Here is a 6,393-nt window from a genome sequence, read left to right on the forward strand (position 1 = left end):
TTGAAATTATTTTGTAATGAAATACTCATTATGTGATAGCAGTTTTGGAAATTTAGCCAAAGTATACATTAAGAGGCTTTTCGCGATAAATCTAGCCAGCGTAAAGCTTTACTTATAGGTTAGGACACAATATAGGGGGATATAACTAACACTTGGCTAGGGATTTTTTTCTGATTGCGACCATTATTGCAAAAATACCAAGTTTATGATATAGACTATACATACACAATTACGCCATCCATCTTTCTTCCCGTTCTTTAAATTTTTCAATCCTCGGCAGCCTGGTCGTGTTATTCAATAAAAAATTCTTCTATTGTTTTCTTGTCGCTTATTATTCTGATTTTCCAAATTATCTTTTGACTCTACCTTCATTTCCTTTTCCTTTTTGCCTCCTTCTCTTATCGCCATTCTTGCCCGTGTCGTTGATTCCCCACGGAAATATTTCCGTGGATTCCCCCCATGCTTATCATGCTAATTAGTATTTCAGGATATTGTTCTTCTTTCCTTCTTTTTTCCCGCTTTCCTTCCACTTTCCCTATTTATGCTTTGAAATCTGCCTATCATAATGAAATAATTAATGAAAGGTCGTTTGACCAAAATTGCCCATGAGGTAACTCCGAACTGGTCTATTCATAAATTCAGTAAGATTCTCAAATCGGCAATGTGCCGTTCTATTGGTGATGTTGATTTGAAGGAGCCAATATTATTGGTTGAAAATGATGACTAGAATATCACATTTTCCTATAGGGGTGTTAACGGCGGATCGAAACTGATCGCTTGTTCGGAACAAATCGGCTATCGCACCATCCAACAATTTCCGGAACAAATCGGCGGATAAAAGAGCCGCCGATTAGTTCTGCCTGTACCAATCGACTGCCCGGGTCAATTCGGCTATAACACCAGCGTGAGCTCGTCGTGGGCGCGCGATGTAAAAACTGTATAGCAAGGATAGAAATATTTTACTGTGATATTACTTCAGTGTAGTCCACTATCTCTATGAGTATGATAGCAATTAGCTATATAGCTGAGTACGGTGCTAATGCCCCCAAATTTTATTTTATTCGCTTTTTAATAATGATAATAATAATAATAAGAAAAAAAACCAAGAGAAGAACTTATAAGACTAGAAGAAGAAGAAGAAGAAGAATTAAGGAAGAAAAAGAAGAAGAAGAAGGACTTATAAGACTATAGGGGAACTTCAGATTAAAGGAAGAAGAAGGAGGAGGAGGAGGAGGAGGGAAATAATGAGGAAGAGAAATTAAGAAACGCCTGAGAGAATGATTTAGGCCTGTATCAAACATTTTAGCGTTTTGCATTCGCATTGTTTAGTTATAGATGCTAGCTCTTCCTATACATGATTACAAAAGGTGCTGATATATAGTGTCCCGTTTTTAGGTCTAAATCGTTCCCCCCAAATCAAAAATCCCCTCACGCTTCGCACTCTCATTTAGTAACATCAATATCTTCTTTATAATTTCTCTAGACTCTATACAGCGCTCACCATGTATAAAACAATGTCAACTATTTCATACCTCACACTCGCAATGATTTGAGAAAAACTTGTTCTTTATTTATAGACGTGCTTAAAATACAGTTTTCAGATTTGAATATCAAAAATTTCACCTCGCGCTTCGCGCTCTCATCAGTTGTTAGTTAGATAGGCCTACCCATCCTGATCATGGCTACAAAAAGTGCATAAATAGAATGACAACTTTTCAGGTCAGAATGTAAAACTGCAAACAGTCCTTGACAGGTCCCTTTCGTTAGGTCATTATAAAAAATTTGGCTCGCGCTTCGCACTTCCAATATTTGTTATTTATGCTTTTTGGGATACCTTATATTGTTCGTTAAAAAAAGTTAAGATGTACTTAAAATTTCAGCCTTTAGTTAGTTTTCAGCTGCCGATCGGAAAAAGTGTGGATAAAATGTTTTTCCGCCTCGATCCCTTAAACAGTGCGTATAAAAGAAACGGGACAGTTTTGAAAAGACTATAATTTTTTTTTTCAAATTATGACATCTATATTTTGATGTTAATAGATGCTCTTAAATCTTATCTTTGAAATGTCATTTAAAAATATAAATTTTGTTCATGCTTGAGCGAACACGGTACGTTTTTTATCCGGAGTTCTAAAGGAGGCTTGCGCCAAAATAGCAGAAATGAAATATTTGATGATCAGACTTTTTGCTAATCAGCAGACTTCCTTTTTTTATCTTTGCCACGGTTTTCGAATTATGCTGTCAAATTTATTTATTTGCTTGAATTGTTTTGTTTTTTCATTTAAACTTCTTTTGCCTTTGAATTTTCCTTCATAAGTAAGAAAAGAAGACTTTTGTCAACTGAAGCAAGAAGCTTTGCATTATTAATTGGAAAACTTGTAATTATTCAAATCTTTTTTTTATGTGAAACGAATTGTGTTATGGTACCTTTAAAACATGAATCCTATATTTTCAAGGGGTTATTGAGCCCTTCACCAAGTTTAATTATGTGCTTGACAGGACAAACGGAAAAAGATTCATGGGCTTTCAATGGCAATGGTGTATTGAGTCGATTTGGAAGGAGCTAGATATGGCAGATCGGATAAAATGTTTTAAAAAGTTGTGAGAGATCGAAGCGAGCAAGCAGAAATTTCCACTTTTTTATTAAAATATCAAATTTTGTGATAGATTTTGACATAATATTCAGAAAATAAATCATATTTCACTTCCTATCTTTCCTTTTATTTTCTTTCCACATTTTTATTTTTTTTGAAGGGGGGGGGGGCACCCCGAGCCCCACCCATCTGCATGCCACTGTTCAAAGGCACCATAACCTTTGTAGCACACAATGAAAGGATTTGAAAAAAATACACGCTCTCCCATCATGCCCATACTTCGGTTGAAAAATGTTTGTTTTTGCTCAAAGAAGGAATATTCAAAACTAAAAGAGAACATATTAAAGAGTAACAGCAAGAGAACAACTTAAGCAAATAAACAGATTTGAAAATGAATTTTGACCGCATAATTCGAAAATTATGGCAAAGATAATGAAAAGGTTCAGAGGAAGTCTGCTGATTAGCAAGAAGTGCGATCATCATATTTATCATTAATTTTTATGCCATTTTGGCGCAAGCCTCCTTTTTAGCCCCAGACAAAAACATTCCGTGTTTGCACAAGCATGAACGAAACTAATATTTTTAACAGCATTTGAAAGATGAGACTTCAGAGCACCTATATTGCACTAAAATATAGACATCATAATTTGGAAAAAAAAAATTTATAGACTTTTCAAATCTGTCCCGTTTTTTTTTTATATACGCACTGTATAAAATATATTGGGGAAAGCTGGATCCGCAACTAACGGATCCGCATAAAGGGCCTGATCATAAACTAGAAAGGTCCACTTTTTATGATTCGGAACCCCACCGCAAAAAAAATCCTGGCTATACGGGCCTATTTACCCAACATTGAACTATTGTTTAAACTTTTTTTGTAATTGTTTAAACCTTTTAAATAACTTGTTTAAAAAGTTGCTTAAAAGTTAAAACAGTTGTTTAAAAAGTTTAAACAGTAGTTGTTAGAGTGACGGGCTTAAACAACGTGCTTAAAGTTTTAAACAGCGTTCTATAGTGAATAGTAGGCCTATATTAACCTCCCCCTACTCTCTAAATGCAAAGGAGCTAATCTGGTCCATCTCAGTCTCAGAGTGAGATAAGGTACCACTGGACAAGTCCTGATGGAATGATATTTCTATCTTTCAAGAGTGAATGCGTATTTTTTTTTTGGAGTGAAAAGGTGTAAAAAGAATGCACACTTTTACTAATTCAGGATATGTTTTTTATTGTAAAAAAAAAACGACCGAGGCTAAAATCATTTAAAACCTTAAGACTTATAAGTTTAGTTTAGAGTTAGAAGTGTCGATCCACATTTCGGAGGGGGGGGGTGAAAAAAAATATAAACTTTTCGCAAAATTACAATTTTACGCCCCAAACACGTATAGTATTTTTATGTCAAGTTTAATGGTTTGTAGTGCTTTCTGATCGAGTTGTCAAATTTATTTGGGAGCTAGGGGGATATTGAAACGTATGGGGCGATCACCCCCAGGGCCAAAGGCCCGACGCCTCTATAGCTGTTTAAAATAATTTGACTCAACGCTCTTGTCTCTCTATACAATTATACTTGTGCAGACCACTGATTTCCACTGATTATGCTGTACATGCAGGGTATATAGCGATCACGAGTGATGTTTTTTGCAGCCTTTCAATTGAGTAGGCCTATCCCATTCAGGAATTTAAAGATGTTGTAGATGTACATTATCTTATTTGGAAGTTCTTTTTCTCCAATGATAGGTTTCACTTCGAAAATTATTTGTTATCCGATTTTGATGACATTTTCAGCATTTTGCTTTGCGAAATTTACTCTATTTTATTGAGATATAAATATTTTCAGCCCGGACCATCCCATTAAGGGATTGTACCAATTGCATTAATACCAATTGGTCCAGCAGTGTATACATCGGGAGTCAAGTCTCTAGAATGAGAAATTATTGCTATATGGATTTTTATTTGTACACTATATATAGTCTCACTCACGTATTGAACGCCAAGAGCTAGTAACAACGGTGGTCACTGCCAGTCTTGCCCCATTTTCGTGAAGTGAAATCACATGCTCTGATGGGTGGTAGATATAGACAAAATGGTTATGAAAAAACTCAAGCATTTTGAATAAGTGATTTTTTTATTCGCTGTGTCGCTACGCTCCCTCACAAAATATTGTAAATATTTTTTTAAGGGGTGGGGCCGGCGCAGCTGCTTGGTCAGTGATAGTCTCCCGCGTACACCATCATGCCCATAAATGGTATTTGGCATATTTATTGAATAAAGGCGAAAATTTCCCCCAGGCCCCCTCCCCCCCCCCAAAAAAAAAAAACACATTAGTTTAGAACCGAGCCTGATTTTTACCTCTGCCATGTTTACACCGAACAAGGTGCAATGCAGTTCTAGACTAAAACAATTGAGGGGGCTATGGGGGGGGGGGGGCTTGAGAAATTTTCAACGTTGGTTTATTCTATACAATGGAAATGGCCTATCGTGGGCAGATGACTACGTGGGAGACTATACTAATCTGGGGCCCGTTGGAGAAAGAGTTGCGTTTAAACGCAAGCCAAAAAATCAATCCCAAGTCCCAAATGCGCGCTGTTGACTTTTGAAAGTCAAGTTGCGCATGATGTTTAGAGTTTCGATTGATTGCAACTCTTTCTGCAACGGGCCCCAGATCAAGCAGCGAGTCTCCCCCCCCCCCATTGGCCTAATATAATGCGAGGGAGCGCATAGCGACCAAGCCCATCCCCCCCAAAAAAAAAAATAATAATAATAAGAAGAATAATAATTACAAATAAATGAATAAATAAATACAAAAATAAATAAAATCACTTACTAGTATTCAAAATGCTTGAGAAACCCGGGGGCCACTATCATTGACGAGTGGATACCAGGCGCGACAAAAGAAACGCGTAACATTTTTATAATAGTAACAAAATGTTGCAATGATATCTTTCTGATGTTTTAAGTTAATGTTATGAAAATGTTTTTAATCATTTCTGAAACCATACATTTTAATATAATTTAAACATTTTTGAAAAGATTATAGTGTTTTTACGTTTAATGTTCTAAAATTTTATTTTGATAATGTTAAGAAAATGTCACAAATACGGTTTCCTACTGATGTTTCAAGTGAATGTTTTCAAAATGTTTTCAAAATATTATTTGCTTTCAAGGTCTAATATTATCTAATCCTACCCTATATCATATATCCTATTCTTATCCTTATCTTAAACCTATCAGTCTATATCCTACACCAATTCACTGCATACTGCAATTGTTTCCTATTTATGTGACGACTTTTCAATACTTGGCAAATTACGTTTAATAAAAATGTTCTATATTTAATCTTGAAAATTTCACGTATTAATTATTCATTTTTATGAAAATGATATGGTAATCAAGCTACATACTTTTGTGAAACTTTTGATGGTAAAAAAAGTATGTAAACATATTCACGTCAATTGTTATATTTATATAAGCTGAAATTTTGGTCATTCACTGTTCTCATAAATATTCATGACTTCTAAATCATGACCAAACGTGTTCCCAACGTTGGCATAATGTTTTCCCCAAATTGGCATAATTTTCCCCCAACGTTGGCATAACATTACCCAGGAACAAACTAGATTCCAACGTTGTATCATCGTCACTATCTTCAATATTCAAGTGAAACTATATTGCAACCAGATTTCACAGGTTGGGTCATGTACAAATAAAATGGATGACAGTTATATAAGAACGTTATTATGATGTCATAAAAACATAAAAGATAGTTTTCCTCGACATCATAATTTCCAATATTTTTTCGATCTAC

This window comes from Lytechinus pictus, chromosome 3 (genome assembly GCF_037042905.1).
Source record: "Lytechinus pictus isolate F3 Inbred chromosome 3, Lp3.0, whole genome shotgun sequence".
Taxonomy (NCBI): domain Eukaryota; kingdom Metazoa; phylum Echinodermata; class Echinoidea; order Temnopleuroida; family Toxopneustidae; genus Lytechinus; species Lytechinus pictus.